The sequence below is a fragment of the Gymnoscopelus microlampas genome, assembly GCF_963454915.1.
Source record: "Gymnoscopelus microlampas genome assembly, chromosome: 7".
In the NCBI taxonomy this organism is placed as follows: domain Eukaryota; kingdom Metazoa; phylum Chordata; class Actinopteri; order Myctophiformes; family Myctophidae; genus Gymnoscopelus; species Gymnoscopelus microlampas.
This window is the reverse complement of record NC_139944.1, coordinates 7,775,103-7,793,270: the sequence shown is the minus strand read 5'-3', so window position 1 is coordinate 7,793,270 and position 18,168 is coordinate 7,775,103.

Here is an 18,168-nt window from a genome sequence, read left to right as displayed (position 1 = left end):
TACCGTGTGTACGGTAATTGTTTTTTTTTTTGAGAGAGAGCTGTATAGAGCTATGTAAGAACCAACTCAGAGTAAGTTTGTTCTTGTTGGTGGGCGTCTCTCCTTCCCTCTGTCACTCACTACAGGTCTGAAGTCACCAATTAATCAGCTGTCAATCAACCCGTTACCTGGCCCCACCTTCATCCAATCATCACCATCTGCTGTCTATAAAAAAGCTGGGTTCCACTTCCACATCAGAACACTCTCACCAACATGTCACCTGTATGCAGCTTGTCGCTGCTTGCAGTATAATCATTCACAGAGCTAACGTTAGCACTTCAGTGTCTGTTCCCTTGCCTTTAATCTGCTTTGTATGCTGCTGCTTTGGGACAGGAAAGACCGACAAATGTATATTCCTGTCTTATACAATTTAACATTCAAACAAAAACATTTCAGAATTTAAACATTCATTTATCATCAGAGGAAATGGTGATAAACGTATCACTATCCACAAAAAAAACTTTCAAACTGCTCTGTCATTTTTTAAATCAAACAATCATTTAAAAAATAAATAAATTAGTAACCCTTACCAGACCTCATCGGCACCCATACTACGAAAATAATCAGTGCTCTGTGCAGAGAAACCCCCCCCCCTCCTCTCCCCCCTTCCTCTCCTTCCCCTCCCTGGTATGATTGAGTGTCTTGATTATTGTCTGTCTTGTCTGTTTATTTTTATTTATTTTTTTATTTTTATTATTTTCATGACCCTATTATTATGCTAATTACTGTACTGATTTTATTGTTTGTTATATCGTGCCTTGTTGGTTTGTAGTTTTTTGTCCAAAAAATCAGACCTCTTTGTTCAACCACCTATAATTTCTGTATTTTAACCTGTCTGAGAAAAATAATAAAGAGATTTGTAAAAAAAACAAAAGAAAATATAGCTGCAAGCAGCAATGAGCGGTTTCGAGAAAACTGGCAGAGTGGCAGACTGGCAGACTGGCAGACTGTGACAGAGTGGCAGACTGGCAGACTGTGACAGAGTGGCAGACTGGCAGACTGGAAGACTGTGACAGAGTGGCAGACTGTGACAGACTGTGGCAGACTGGCAGACTGGCAGAGAGACAGACTGTGGCAGACTGGCAGACTGGCAGACAGACAGACAGACAGTGACAGAGTGGCAGACTGGCAGACTGGCAGACTGGCAGACTGTGACAGACTGGCAGACTGGCAGACTGGCAGACTGTGACAGAGTGGCAGACTGGCAGACAGACAGACTGTGACAGAGTGGCAGACTGGCAGACTGGCAGACAGACAGACAGTGACAGAGTGGCAGACTGGCAGACTGTGACAGAGTGGCAGACTGGCAGACTGGCAGACTGGCAGACAGACAGACTGTGGCAGACTGGCAGACAGACAGACTGTGGCAGACTGGCAGACAGACAGACAGACAGTGACAGAGTGGCAGACTGGCAGACTGTGACAGAGTGGCAGACTGGCAGACTGTGACAGAGTGGCAGACTGGCAGACTGTGACAGAGTGGCAGACTGGCAGACTGGCAGACTGTGACAGAGTGGCAGACAGACAGACAGACAGACAGACAGACAGACAGTCTGTGACAGAGTGGCAGAGTGGCAGACTGGCAGACAGACAGACAGTGACAGAGTGGCAGACTGGCAGACTGTGACAGAGTGGCAGACTGGCAGACTGGCAGACTGTGGCAGACTGGCAGACTGGCAGACAGACAGACAGACAGACAGACAGTGACAGAGTGGCAGACTGGCAGACAGACATACTGTGACAGAGTGGCAGACTGGCAGACTGGCAGACAGACAGACAGTGACAGAGTGGCAGAGTGGCAGACTGGCAGACAGTGACAGAGTGACAGAGTGGCAGACTGGCAGACAGACAGACTGTGACAGAGTGACAGAGTGGCAGACTGGCAGACAGACAGACAGTGACAGAGTGGCAGACTGGCAGACAGACAGACAGTGACAGAGTGGCAGACTGGCAGACAGACAGACAGTGACAGAGTGGCAGACTGGCAGACAGACAGACAGTGACAGAGTGGCAGACAGACAGACAGTGACAGAGTGGCAGACTGGCAGACTGGCAGACAGTGACAGAGTGGCAGATTGGCAGACAGACAGTGACAGAGTGAGAGAGAGGCAGACAGACAGGCTACCAGGAGTATGTTTGTAACAAAGTAAGAATTCCAAATAATGATCACCTCAATGTATTGTTGGGGACAGGGATCAAACCAGCGACCTATGGATTCACAGGCTGCCTCTCTTCTTATTGAACTAGAAATATAGCCTCCCTGATGGTGTCTGTTGATATCTATAGGTTTTTCAGTCCGTTATGAACCAAGCCTCTGTTTTGCTAACTACTCTAGATTACTGGTTGACAAATATTTAGCAATAAAGTTTTGTTTTGTGTTCTTGGAATGGAAAGTAGTGAAAATAGTTGATCTACAAGCTGACAATGTGTTGCTATCTGAAAAGTTGTGAGATTGTAGATTGGCTATTTTCACAAGAAAGTATGTTGTACATAAAAAAACAACTAATCTCAAAAAAGCATTTCATGTTATTGTTTAAAAGTTGCACATGTCTGAATTAACAGGGTCATGTTTTGTACAATGCAATTTAAATGTAAACTGTAATCAGTGGGATTTGAACCAGGGACCTTCGGCACATGAGGCTCACACTCTACTGGTGGAGCTATTGAATCCACAGGATCAGACAGTGAAAAAGGAGAATCTAACAAAACAAAACAAAAGGGCGAATGAAGTACGTCATGCATTAAAAATAACTACTTTCAAGTATCCATTTCTCGTTATTTTTAACAATTGCACATGCATTTATTGATACAGTCATGTTGTGTGCAATGCAAATGCAACACACCTGAACCTGTGAAAAAGGGCCTCAAACATTTATTTGACACAGTTTCACGCAAATTGCTCAGAAATCCTTGGTTTCAATGTTTTTCAAACTGCTCAATACATTTCGGAATGGAAACTAGTGAAAATAGTCGATCTACAAGCTCACAACGCGTTGCTATCTAAAAAGGTGTGAGATTGTAGATCAGCTATTTTCACAAGAAAGTATGTCATACATAAAAAACAACTACTCTCAAAAGCAATTCATGGTATTGTTTAAAAATTGCACATGTCTGAATTAACAGGGTCATGTTTTGTATAATGCAATTTAAATGTAAACTGTGACGAGTGGGGTTTGAACCGTGGACCTTTTGCACATGAGACTAACACTGTATTGATCAAGCTATTCAATCCACAGCCTTGGTCAGTGAGAAGGGAGAATCCAACAAAACAAAACAAAACAAAAGAGGGAATGAAGTACATCATACATTGAAAACAACTACTCTCAATAAGCTTTTCATTTAACAATTGCATGTTTATTCATTGATACAGTCATGTTGTGTGCAATGCAATTGAGTTGAGGTCTACATGAGGTGAGATTTGAACCGGCGACCCTGTGGTATCAAGGCAGATGATTAAGCCATTGGGCCAACAGACCCGAACTGATGAAAAGGGAGTTCACACACATGACACACTTTCACGCAAATTGCTCAGAAATGCTGGATTTAAATGATTTTCAAACTGCTCAAAATTGCAGACAATCTAAGGGCGGAGCTTACTGGTCAAAGTGATAGATATGTTCCTCATTGATACAGTCATGTTGTGTGCAATGCAATTATAATGAAGTCTACCTGAGGTGGGATTCGAACCAGCAACCCTATGGTTTCAAGGCAGATGATTAAGCTATCAAGCTATTGAACCTACACACCTGAACTAGTGAAAAGGGAGTTCACACACATGACACACTTTCACGCAAATTGCTCAGAAATCCTGGATTTAAATGTTTTTCAAACTGCTCAAAATTGCAGACAATCTAAGGGCAGAGCTTACTGGTCAAAGTGATACATGTGTTCCTCATGAGTCAAGGCACATGTGTAAGCAGGTTTAACGGCTGTCGGCCAAACGAGGCATGACTTTTGCCTGTTTAAAGTTTGCATTTAAAAAAAATTGCTATAGCGCCCCCCTTTGACCAATTGGAGTAAGATTGGTTTCAGTGATACTTGGAATGACCTTCTACAATATTGCAAAGTGTCAAACAAATGCGAGTCTGCATGTATGTTTTAGGGGCAGATGAATAATTGTCATAAAACTGCAATTTTCATTGGCTTATAAAATCTTAACGTTTTCACTTATGGAAAATCCGCTTGCTCACGTCTGTCGGCATTGGTCCAAAGTTCATGTGTATACAGTTTCGTACAGATTGCTCAATCTGTACGAAGGAAGAGTCTTTTTTACTGCTTTTCATAGAATTCGAAATGGTGGGAGTTCTAAAGGTCAGAGGTCAAAAGTCAGAGTGTGAAAGTTGTTAGGCATGAGGAGACGCATGTGTGCATCGAAGTTTCATGGCTGTGGGTCAAACAGGGCATGAGTTGTACCTGTTCAAAGTTGGCATATTTCAATTGAGTGCTACAGCGCCACCCTTTGGCCAATGTTTGTGAGTTTCGGGTTTTCGCCGTTTGGCATAGCCCTCTACCATATTGCCGAATTTCATAAAAAGTGACCACGCGGTTAGGCCAGAACTGGCAAAACCGGCGGAAGAATAATGAACTCTTACAGATGTAATAAGGCTTCGAGCCTATTGGCCTCGAAACCTTAAAAACAATCATAATATCCCTCCTTACTGTAGATTAAAAAATAGGCCACACCTTCACCTTCAAAATGAGCTAAATTCCTCCTTGTCCTGACCGCATACCTCGTATGGCTCAGCACAAAATTCAGCATGTTAATATTCACCTTTCTTGTGTTCTCACTTGCTCCAAACAATATCAGTTCCCTCCATTTAGAACCTTCAATAAACTCATATTTTAGTTTACTGTAGGAGATACTGATTACCATTACGGGACTTGGGTTGTGGTCCAACACAATCAACTATCACATGACTGAAAGGTTCGCCCATAACTGGGATAGGACAGAGAGGAGCTGCAGGGATTTGTAAAGATCATATTGTGTCTAAGCTTGAAATCATTATCTTCACATTCAATACTATTATACTTCACATATTAATTCATCCATATCTTTTTTACATTCATTTGTGGAAATACCCTTGTCCATACTTTTTCTGATGCTGGTAAACATGAGCTGATAAAAATCCTTCACTTTCAGTTTACCCATGGCCAGCTCTATTTTATTTTCATTCTTTTCAACACTCAATTCAGGCTACTCCTCTCTCTCCTATGTCCTCACTATTAATTCCATCCACCCATTTCCTGGGCAGACTTATTTTAATTTCATCGTACATATCTAATATTGTTCCCTTCCTGACATCATCATATTCATACATTCCATCCAGTATTGCTCTCACAGGTAAAAAAAAATCCTGGTATAACTTCATAATCCTGATTTGGTTTAACCCAGCATTCATAAATATTCTGTTATACAGCCAAATTCCATTACTTTTAACCTTTGGATTAGAAAGACAGGCTGATTCAAAATCATATCCATGTGGTGCACTCATATGTGACCTGAGGCAGGGACCTGGTCCAAGCTTCAAACACCTCTTTATAGAAGTAAGGCACATCTTCATACATACTTTTCTTAAATCCCATCAAAAGACTGTGTTCCCCACATCTTCCAATTGTATTCATAGAATCTCTGAAAACATATTTCCACCCATGATCTACACAAGCATATAAATACCTAAGGATTACTTTTAATCTAATTGCATGAATTTTACCATCAAATGTAGACCTCCTTCACTATATTTAGCTATCAGGGTTTGATGAGCTATCCTGACACCCTTTCCCCCATAGAAAATCTGACACTATCCTATTTATTTATTTAAGTCTAATTGTCCTAAAACATACACTAACCTTGACATTAATAATGCATTGACCACAATCACTTTCCCTTTTAATCTAAGCCATCTGTTTCCAAAAAATCAGAGTTTGCTTTAATTTATTTAACACACCAGTCCATGTCATATCTCTTGCACTTTTATCATTTGTACCAATATTTACACCCAGAATTTATACAGAACCTTCAGCAACCTTAAATGGAATTTCACATGCTCTCTCATCCATGTTTCCAATATACATGATTTCAGATGTATCCACATTAATTTTAGCATCTGCAGCCTTCCCATACATATTTAAGTATTCCATAATTATTTTAACACTGTTATCTCTAACCGTCAATAGGGGGCAGCTTTGCCTCACTGAAGTGGAAAGGTATTAGTCAGCACCCCCATTGCATTTCACACAGCTTTTGGCGTTTCTATACCACAGCTCTATCCCATGCTATCATCCTTTCCCCAAAACCAAACCTCTCCATTGTTTTAAACAGAAAATGGTGATCTACCCTATCAAATGCTTTATTTAAATCTAAGCTCAAAACGATTCCCCCTCTCTTATCATTTTTCATAATGGTACTGATTGTACATATTGTGTCAGTTATATCTCTTCCTGGTATAAGCCTGTGTGGGTGCAATGATGTCTCCTAATTAATACTTTCTTTATCCTCTGTGCCAAGACTTTTGCAATGATTTTATAATCTGTGTTCAACAGACTTAATGGTCTATCATTTTCCAATTTCAATTAATTAAAAAAAATCTGCTCTTCATAATTGTTTCAACATATGCCCAAACCTTCACGTTTTTCCCCTCAAAATGAGCCATGTTCCTTCTTAACCAAACTGCTAACCTGGCATGACTCATAGCATCATTTTGCAGATTTAATGTCAACTTTGCTCTTTTACACATTCCAAATAGCAACAACATTTTCCAATCGTGTGGATCTACTAATTCACTTTTTCCACAAGTCTCGTTTGAAACACTTTACATTCCACAAACATATGCATTAAACTTTCTGGATCTAAACAGCAAACATCACATTCTCTTTTTACACCTTTATCAATCTGATGCTAAACAACATTGTTGTAGATCCTGTTACTGTATGTCGCAGTTTAAAATCCAGATCTTAACATTCAATACTGTTGTACTTCACAGCCCTATTACTTTCACATCAATACCCATCTGAGCCTGTGTTCTTGTTAGGCTGAATATGAATTTATGAATATGAATATGAATTTATGGCCATTTTAACCCCATCAATCAATAAATCATCATCACATAGCTGTTTCTCAGATTCACTTATTTTGACAGTCAACTTCTCATCTCTCTCATCTCCAACACATTCTCGGGCATAATTACCTTGCTCTCCACATTTAAAGCAGGTGAATTCTGGACAGTCTCTTATGGTGTGTCCAGGCTGAATACAGAGTCTGCAGACTTTGCCTTGCTTGTCATGAATAACTCTGAAGTGCTCCGTTCCCTTCAGAGTTTCAAACTTTGTGGAATATGGCAGAGATTTCACCTCCTGAGTAAACTTCACTTTAACAAAGCGGGTGCCCTCCACAATTTCCGTTCCAGGCCACACTCTCCTCTTTATGGGGGACACAGCAGACACTCCCCAGTATGCCAACTTGTCCAAGATCTCCTCATCTGTGATATAAACTGCCAGTGCCATGAATGACATCACCAGCTCATCACTACTCAGTTATTTTGCAATTATAATGTTATTTCCAATTATAATTCTTCTTCCCACCTTCATTCAGCATTGTCAGCTCGTACTTCTTTTGCATCCGATGGTTGTTCCACATTTCTCTTTGTCTGCTTTTAACAAATCCATCATTATAGTTCTATCTTTGCCTTCAATGTCCACCTCAATCGTTAATTTCTTCTCATAAGTCCGGCTTGCCTTCTCAGTATTTCTGTTCAGTTCCTCCTGATTCAGTGCCATGTTGTCCGTCCGGTTAACACAAGAAAAAAACACAAAGCGAAAGACAGACCAAAAACAACCAAAATGGCAACAGTGACAGCAGCCCATAGGTGTTGTATAGAATAGATGACAGTGGCCTGTGGAGTGTGTTTATTTTACTTAGGCTCGACTACTAAAGGTTAGAAATTACAGTTTTCAGCAGCAGCCAATACGTTAGTGCTGAACACATTATAGTATTTTGTCATGGTCATTCAGTCTGCCACTGTTCTTGCCCTGATTTCATCATCCCATTCCCACATACAATCAACTATTCCTTGCTCTGGTAAGAACCCTGGCACATATTCATAAACTACATCTTTCACATGCTTTTTCCCTGCACCCATAAAAGTTCTATCATAGGTTCTACTAGCCTGGTAAACCCCTCCCTCCGGAAATCTCATTTCCATTTGTTTCCAGTGGGGGCCTGTTTGGCTTTTTGGCTGTGTGCAGTAGCTGGGCGGGAGTAATACCGTTGACTGACAACCCCTTCAGCAGTTTGTTCCCCTTCAGCCAATCAGCAGTTTGTTCCGCCACCACCAGAGTAACGTGACGCAAGGGGACTTTTGAAAGGGCCATGGCCAAAAATAGGTTGCTTTATGTGGATACATGCGTGTCACTGCCCGCCTCTGCCGGTTCTCTGAATTTTAATTTTTAAATAATGATAATGATAATGAATTTATTTATAGCACATTTCTAGACATCGTCACAAAGTGCTTTACAGAGCAGGATAAAAAGAACAACATGATAAAGCATTGGAGATAAACTACAACAGACGATCAGAAAATAAAACACATAGTAGGCACAAAATGTAAATTAAAACCATACAGATATACTCTAATGAAACAAAAGTGGCAGGAAAAATTTAGGAAAAGGCCTTAGATGGGTTTTCAGAAGAGTTTTAAAAGATGACACTGATTTTGCACGTCTTAAGTCAACAGGTAGGACGTTCCAAAGCTTAGGGGCCCGAACTGAAAAAGCCCTTCCACCCTTTGTGATGAGCTGGGGTGTGGGAGTTCCAGCATGTCAGAAATATAGCGGGGGCCAGTCCATTCACAGCCTTAAAGGTCCTAAGTAAAATCTTAAAATCAATTCTAAAATTAACGGGTAACCGATGAAGAGCAGCTAAAATGGGGGTGATATAGTCACGTTTCTTGGAGTTTGTTAAAAGTCTAGCAGCTGAGTTCTGTACTAATTGGAGACGGGATGTTGCTTTTTTACAGAGGCCGGAATAAATAGAATTACATTCACTAAGCAAAGAAACACACCTTTATGGAAAGTTTAGGGTTTTTATTGAATAAATAGAATGTAAAAGGGAAGGGAAGAGGGTTCCGGGGAGGGTCGCTGACCCTGGAGTCTTTGGGGAGCGTTAGTGTCAGGTTTCTGCCACCCTGCCTGCGGATAAGCGGCAATAGAACTCGAGGTCTAGTTGACCCTAATAAGCCAGGTTCCACTGCTGGAGCCTGGCAGCGGCTGTGGCAGAGAGCTGGCGGTGGTACTCCTGGAAGAGGGTTCCTCCGAAACGGACTGCTAAGTCGAGTACCAGGTAGTCGTCCAACTCCTGTCGCCGGGCTGGAAAGGCGGAGCAGATGACATCGCGGTATATGCTAAACACCAGGCAGAACTCTGCGACAGTGAGTGGAGCGGATCGGGTAGGGGTGGAGTTACATAGTTGAATTTGGATGCCGCCGCAGTCCAGGATGCGTGTTGCTGTTGGAGGGGCGGAGGAGGGAAGCCAGGTCGAGTCAACGTGGTTGCCTACTAGCCCCTTGCCATACTGTTATGAGCCTCGGCCCAAAACCATATCTCTACATTTTTTTAAAAAGGAAATTATACTCAACTCTATAAAAAGCTTATAAAAAAAAGCTTATAAAAGTCTATTTTTAAAACAAAACCACTTTCTCCATCATTATTCATATGGTGAATCACATCTCGCATTGTGCATATTGCTGTTTACCAAAATCTTTGCAATAATCTTATAGTCAATATTCAAAAGACTGATCGGCCTGTAGTTCTCTAATTTCAGTTTACTACCACTATTTCTATATAACATTGTGAGTACACCAGTTGACATGGATTGTGACACCAGTTGTTTTTCCTCCATATGCCTGTAAACCTTTAAAAGTATAGGTGCCAGCACATCTGAAAAGGTTTTATAAAACTCCCCTGTTAACCCATCTGAGCCTGGGCTCTTGTTAGGCTGAATACTATATGGGACCTGTGGATCCTCTCCATCTCAGCCGCATGCTGGTGACCGCTTCCAACCTCCACCTCCGCCCCCTCAGCTGATGGTGTCTCCTCCACCACCTCTGTCTCAGCTGGTGGTGCCTCCTCTGCCTCTACTGGTGGTGCTTCCTCTAGCTCTGCTGGTGTTGTCTCGCCTTCCTCCTCCTCCTCCTCCTTCTCCTTCCCCTCAGGATCAGAGAAGAACTCCTCGCTCTCCTCCCTGGCATTCTCACATTCTCTGGCATAGTGTCCTTGCTGATGGCACTTGAAGCAGAACAGTTCTGGCCAGTCCCTCATAATGTGCCCAGGCTGGATGCACAGTCTACAAACTTTCACCTGTTTGTCGTGAATTACCCTGAAGTGCTTTTGCACGTCCTTTGGGAACCTCACCTTAACAAAACGGTTTCCCTCCACAATGTCTGTTCCCGGCCACACTCTCCTCTTGATGGGGGAAGCAGCAGACACTCCCCAGGCTGCCAGTTTATCCAGGGTCTCACCATCTGTTATATAAGCTGGCAGTGCCATAAATGACACCACCAACTCATTTTTGCTCAGCTCCTTTGACACTATAGTATTATTCCTTATCTTCATTCCGTCCATCATCTTATCTTTCCCATCTGCATCTTGCATCGTTAATTCATACTTCTTCTGTGTTTTAAATCTACACGAAATCACTATTCAGCATTCCTCCTTTACCTTCTTTAACAACTCCATCATGGTCACTCTTCTTCTCCCTGTATATCCACCCGAATTGAATGTCGGCCGTTGCCACGAAGCCAGGGTGTCCCAGTTCATAGCCTGGAATTTGTGGAAAATGATTGACGGTTCGTGCCAATTCCACATCCCTCCAGCTGAGGTGCTGGATGCTGTTCTTAACATCTTGATGAAAAAACGCCGCCGCCGCCATGTTGACAGTTTGTGAGCGCACACGGCTTAAAGATGCATGAAGTAGTGAAATAATAACATTAGATCTAAAGAACATAACATACACATTGCAAGCTGTGTTTATGCTGTGTTTCACTCTCCTCTACTCTCCTTCTGGACTGAGAAGAAAACTCTCATTAAGACCACCTGCGCTAATCAGCGCACCTGCTGAATAGCACAGGTCACAGTGACCTCAATTGCCAATTTCAACGAGGGCCTTTTGTACAGCGGCAATGTTGCGAAGATGAAAGAAGGCAGTGATATGGTTGACGTGGGACTGGAAGGAGAGAGTGAGGTCCGTCCTGGATGACACCCAGGTTGCGGACTTGGGTGGAGGGGGTGACAATGGAGCCGTCAATATTGAGGGAGAAATCACGAGTGGAGTGGGTGAGGGAGTCAGGGCCAATGATGAGGACTTCCGATTTATTGCAGAACGTTGAGTTTTAAGAAGTTTGTTTGCATCCAGTTTTTAACGTTGGTCAGGCAGGAGGTGAGGGTGGAATGGGTGGTGGCAGTGATGGCTGTGCAGGGGAGGTAGAGTTGTGTGTCATCGGCATAGCAGTGGTATCGGAGGCCGTGTCTGCGGGTGCAGTACGTTAGTCCGACAGCGCATTCCTCCGACAGCGCAGCGCTCCGACGTTTCCAATACTAAACCCGAACCAAACCCGCACCCTAACCCTAACCGCACGCGGATGCCACATAGTCGGAGAAAAGGTCTGTCGGATTAACGCATGCCTCCCGTGTCTGCGGAGTATCTGTCTAAGGGGGAGCATGTAGAGGATGAAGAGGAGAGGGCCAAGAACTGAGCCTTGGGGGACGCCGTGGGTGACAGGAGTTGTGAGTGATTGGTCGGGCCTGGTTAGTACTTAGATGGGAGACCGTCCGTGGACAACTTTTACAAAGTAAAATTGAAAAACAGAGGCGAACCACCACCAGCCATTCACTCTGCTTCCAATTCTGACCTGGGCATTGGGGAAAGAATTGGAGATTCTTGCTTGCAGATATCAACTAGAAAAGTGTGCTCCTCTGTGCGCAGACACCCGCCAGGCCGGGTTGCCTAACCAGTGTCCGCAAATTTGGAAGGCAGTCATAGCCAATTGGAATGGAATCTGCTAAATGTGACTGATACATCTTTCTCGCTTACTGGGAGTATGTTGCACATTTTCACAGCAATCAGACGGTGGGCTCATAATTTTTGGTATTGTTTGCAAAACGGGCCCCTCCCGCCAATTGTAGCCAATTTTAGCCAATCAGAAAAATATGTTTAATATAAAGCACATTGAATTGCCTTGTTGAAATGTGCTATACAAATAAACCTGCCTTGCCTTGCCTTACACTACTGTCAATTAACAGGAAATATCATTGTTACTTTACTCACCCGTCTCCAGAGCTTGTCTGTCCAGTATAGTCTACATTAATGACTGATAACCAGATCAACAACACACCCAAAACTAAAAAGAGAAATCAAGATGAGAACCACTAGAATGTGTTGTTTACTCCCTTCCTCCCTCGTCTTCACACATTACTTATACACATTTAGAGTACAGATTACCGAGTCTCAATAAATGTTAATGTTACTTCATATTTACACTATATGTGATATGATTTCACATGGTTCATTGAAAGTTTGTAAGTTTTGTGGATTTATTTATGATTCAAGATTTGTATTAGTTACATGCTAGATATACAGTACATACATATACAAGAGTACATTTACACAAATAGCAAAACAAATGAAAAGAGTAACAATTCTAATAACAGGAAATAAACCTAAATAAAATATATACAATGACTAGCACACTGTGAGGTGTGGACCACTTCTTCACTCACATCTCTGAATGATTTGAAGTGAAAGTGACCTCATGCTACCTTATCAAACATGTATCACTATATAATCCTCCTGTCAATTAATATATGAAGTATCATGGTTAAGTTACAGTGAGGTACATCAGACATACTCACTTGTCTCCAGAGCTTGTCTGTCCAGTACGTCTACATTAACATCTATACTTACTGTATAACCAGATCAACAACACACACGACACGCACACACACAACTAAAAAGGCACAAACCACCAGAATGTGTTGTTACCTCTCTTCATTACAATGTATTATTCACGCTTTCACACCCACACACACCGACGGGGGGTGGCAGAGGAAACCATGCAAAGCTCATTGGTAACAGTTAGAGGTTTAGTGCCTTGCTCAAGGACACCTTAAAGGACGACTTCACCACTTTTCAACATATCTTCATAATAGGTCCTCACTAATGCTCATGACAAAATGGCACCATTTTTTTCTACTCAGTCTGTGTCTCAGAGGAGGGCTGTAGACAGTTCAGAAACCCGTCTACCAGTGACATCATCGATGGGGAATCCAAGCTAATAGAAACTGCAGGCTTTGTATTCCTGGAAAGTTGCAATGCAATAATAGATCCCATTGTTCTCGCCTTAATACAAATCTGAATATTTAAAAAAAAAATCTTTTTGGAAAAAAAGAATCCTGCCTAACGATGATGTCACTGGTAGACGGGTTTCTGGACTGTCCACAGTCCTCCTATGAGACACAGACCAAGTAGGAAAAAATGGTACCATTTTATCATGAGTATTAGTGAGGACCTATTATATGAAGATATGTTGAAAAGTGGTGAAGTCGTCCTTTAACACTAACCCTCCTAAGCCACTGCCGCCTCTAGTGTGTCAAAGAAATCATGCTGTCATGTATTGAAGTGCAAATGGAACATCCGTTGTGTGCGTGCACGCACGTGTGCATGTGTGACATAAGACACATAGTGGGCCTGTCTGGAAAACAACTAATAAACTTGACTTGATACACAAGAAGAGTTTGAAATAAGGCCTTGAATTAACACTGATAGACAGACACACAAATAATGTTTTTTTTCCTGTGGGTGCTAGTAGTTGCTGGTGTGTGTGCCCGTTTCAGGAACAGGTTGTTGCACAATGCGCTCCTCTGATACAAAGACGTAGGCTACCCTAGATCTGTGCACCCACCCACCACAGACAGCAGCGAAACACGCACGTCAACCACGTTTACTTGTTTCTTGCTAAAACCAGACTTTATAATTATTGAGGTACAAGATTTATTTTTCGAGGGAGCCCTGCCCAAGATAGCAGCAGTACAAAAGTTACAACATATAAAAAAAACTACATAAAATAATGCACAATCATTTCCCAATATAGAGGCAAATTCTATACCTTAAAAAAGTATTTTTCGTTTTTTAATTAATTTTATTACGGGGCCAGAGCTCAGCTCTGGACCTGTTTTATTATTCGCTTTATTCTGTCACTTTTGCCACTTTTCGCAGTTCTGGCTGAACCGCGCTGTCGCTTTTTACGAAACTCGGACATATGGTAGATGGTCATAAAAAACGATCAAGAAATAATTCTCACAATCTTTCGTCCAAAGGTGGCGCTATAGCACTCAATTGAAAATGGCAACTTTGAACAGGTACAACTCATGCCCTGTTTGACCTACAGCCATGAAACTTGGATACACATATGCGTCTCCTCATGCTGAACAACTTTCACCCTCTGACTTTTGACCTCTGACCTTTAGATCTCCCACCATTTTGAATTATATGAAAAACAGTCATTGGCTCCTAACTTCTGCATTTTTTCACTTATGGAAAATCCGTTGGAAATGTTTGTAGGCAGTGGTCCAAAGTTCAAGTGTCAAACGTTTCGTGCAGATTGCTCAAAAATCCCAGGAGGAGATAGATTTTAATTATTACAGTTTTATGAAAATTATTAATCTGTGCCTAAAACATACATGCAGACTCACATTTCCTTGAAACTTTGCAGAAATGTACAGGGTCATTCCAAATATCACTGAAACCAATCTTACTCCAATTGGCCAAAAGGGGTCGCTATAGCAATTTTTTGAAAAGGCAGACTTTAAACAGGCATAAGTCATGCCTCGTTTGGCCGAAAGTCGTGAAACTTGCTTACACATGTGCCTTGACTCATGAGGAACACACGTATCGATTTGACCATTAAGCTCCGCCCTTAGATTTTCCGCAATTTTGAGCAGTTTGAAAAACACTTAAACCCAGGATTTTTCAGCTATTTGCGTGAAACTGTATCATCTGTTTGATCTCCTTTTTCACAGTTACTTGTCTGTTGGGCCAATGGCGTCTCCCTTAAATGAATGCCTCACAATCTCAAGGTCGCCAGTTCAAGCCTCACTTGATGCAGACTTAATTTAAGTTGAATTGCAAACAACATGACTGTATCAATGAATACATGTGCAAATGGTAAAGATAACCTGAAATGCTTATTTGAGAGTATGTTTTTTTAACGTATGACATACTTTATCTGAAAATAGCTGATCTACAATCTCTCAACTTTTCATGGTTTGTTGTGAGCTTGTAGATCGGCTACTTTCACTAGTTTTGGTTCTGAGGAGATGTACAATTTCTTCATTGGTAAATGGTTTGTGAACGAGTGATCTTAGTGTTAGTGAAACAGGGGCTTGGTTCATGAAAGAAGGCAAGAGTTTATGATCTTCAACAGACAATATCAGCCTGGACAAAGCTATAGCACTATAGGTAGTGTTGCAGCCTATTAGGTTGAAGGTTGAGAGTTCGAATCCTGTTAATGGCAGTAGGTTGAGATGTCCAATCAAACCATTATGTTTCCATCTCTCTCTCTCATCAATCTATTGTTTCCATGTCACTCTCTCTCTCTTCAATCTATTCCGTTTCCATGTCTCTCTCTCTCTCTATTCACTGGCCCCGTATTATCGCTGCTTGCAGCTATATTTTGAATTTACTTTTCACACATTTTTGGAAGTAGATAGAATAGCAGATCTACAAGCTCACAACACGAGCGACGTGTCTCATGTGAGAAAAACACTAAATTGGACTCTCATAATGAGCTTTTTATTTTATTTTATTCCTGTCTTTATATCTAGTATCAGTGTTACACCAAGGTGAGCAGGTCAAAACCGTTCATGTGCAGGACAGCAGAAACACTTTTGTAATACTGTGTACACTGACAGTATAGACTGCATTTACTGCATACTGTACAAGTTAATCTAACTTTTAGTAAAGACCTCCTGGGGTCAGTGTTTAGGCAGAGCATATCACACTTCTAAATATTTAAGGCTATATTAAAGCTGGTATAAGTGGTCTCATCTGACCACACTGCTTGCACCCTGATGTCTTCCCTGCTTTTTCCCTTTGACCAATTGAAAGTCCTATCTAGTTAACTATAGTACAACTCTAGTGACATATTAGTAGTTGTGCATATCAGGACGTCAGTAAGTAAACTTGTACTACAAGGAAATGTAGACTTATGGCTAGAGCCAACCTTTCACTATGTCAAGCATGCAAAACCTACTGTAATATTTTACTGTTCAGCAGGAGTTACAATTATTCACCATAGAAATACATGATGTGGTTAAATAGTGACAATAGTGAATTTTAGATATGATTTTATTGCAGGCACTTTAGCTTAGCATGTGCCTATCCATTGAATACATAAGTAAAACTTAATCAAAATGTGTTGAACAATTAAAGAAATAAAACAATATAATTATACAAATATATATTACCACATTTTGGAAGTAAGCTAGCTGACCTCTGCCTCTGTAGAATTGTTATAACAGCACTTTCAAGAGAGTGTAACTTTTATCAGGCAGAGAGGAACAAAATAAAAACAACAGAGCAGCTAAAAGACAGCTGAGGGAATTATAGACAATATCCGTAGCAAAATGATCCTATGATCATTGTACAGAACATTGCTCTTATACCTCATCATTTTAGGGAAACAGGAATATCTTCATTATTTTAATATTATCCCTGTACAGAATTAATACATTTAATTTGAGCACAGAGTACAGATATTAACATATTTTATTATTTTTACTGATAGAAATGCTGTTGTAATTCAGACAATGTAAGCATTTAATTGTCACAATACTCTTGATTAAACTCAAAGAAGACTAACTGTATGTATTCCACCTTTCTTCTCACTTCTGTACACCTGTACACCCCCCACCATGTCCACCTGTGCAGGTGACAAATACAAATGTCATTGTGAATAAAATAAGCTTGCTGTCATCATCTGTCAGTTTAACTTTCACCTGATGCAGTAAGTTCATCTGAAGCTACGATCACTGGGGGCAGCATAGAGCTATAACGTATGGAGACGGATATTCTGAATGAGAGAGGTCCTCCTTCTCACCCTTTTTTCTCTGTGTATCTCTGTGTAGAGGGTCAGATATTATCAGCATGCCTAATTCACTGTGGGTAAAAAACAAACAAACAAAAATAAACATTCTTACAAATGCAGTTTAATCGAAAGGTAAACATTTACTAAGTTGTGATTTCTCGTGAATCAAAACTTACTGCAGTCCTTCCTTTGTGTTCCTGCGTTCTAACTAAGGCACTTCAACTGAGAGAACTGGTCCTGTTTTCTTATTTATTTTTATGAACCTGGCATTATTTAGGGAGAACTGTATAGGCCCATTCCCCGTTTTACATTAGAACCCATAAATCAGTAATAACTCATTTCACAGGTGCATCATGGTCCTGAATTCTGACATGCCAATGCTTAATACAATCATTTTACGACAGCAAAGATACAGATTTGCACAAGGCTAACTTCGTAAAAGTGCCCAGCTCGCCCTATATTCAGCATCAGCACCATGGAGAGCGACATATTGACTTTGGCTAAACCTGATTACACTCGGAGTCTTATCTACTTTACAGCTATCTTTTCTCCAGTGGTGTGAAGTAACTCAGTAGCCTATATTTACTCAAGTACTGTACTTCAGTACACTTTTTGGAGAAAAAAAAATCATGCGGGGTCCCGTTCATCACTGCTGTGGCTCATTTTAATATAGTCAAATGTTGGATTTCACAGGGTGTGCGTCTGTGTGAAGACAAGTAAGTGAAGTTTGTGTTTTATAATGTTTATTTAGGTTTGTTTTGGAATTTATGTTTTATTACAATCGACCTATGTTTCATTATAGTTGACCAAAGTGTTACTGTAATATGTTTGCGACCGTAGGTCGCACTTACTACAGAAAGCTGCTCCAGGTGTCCGTCCGTCACTCCGTCACTCCGTCACACACGTCACACTTTTGCCCTGCTCATATCTCCGCACCCATTGCCCCGATCCATGCCACATTTTGCACACACACTCCTTACCTGCCAAACTACACCCT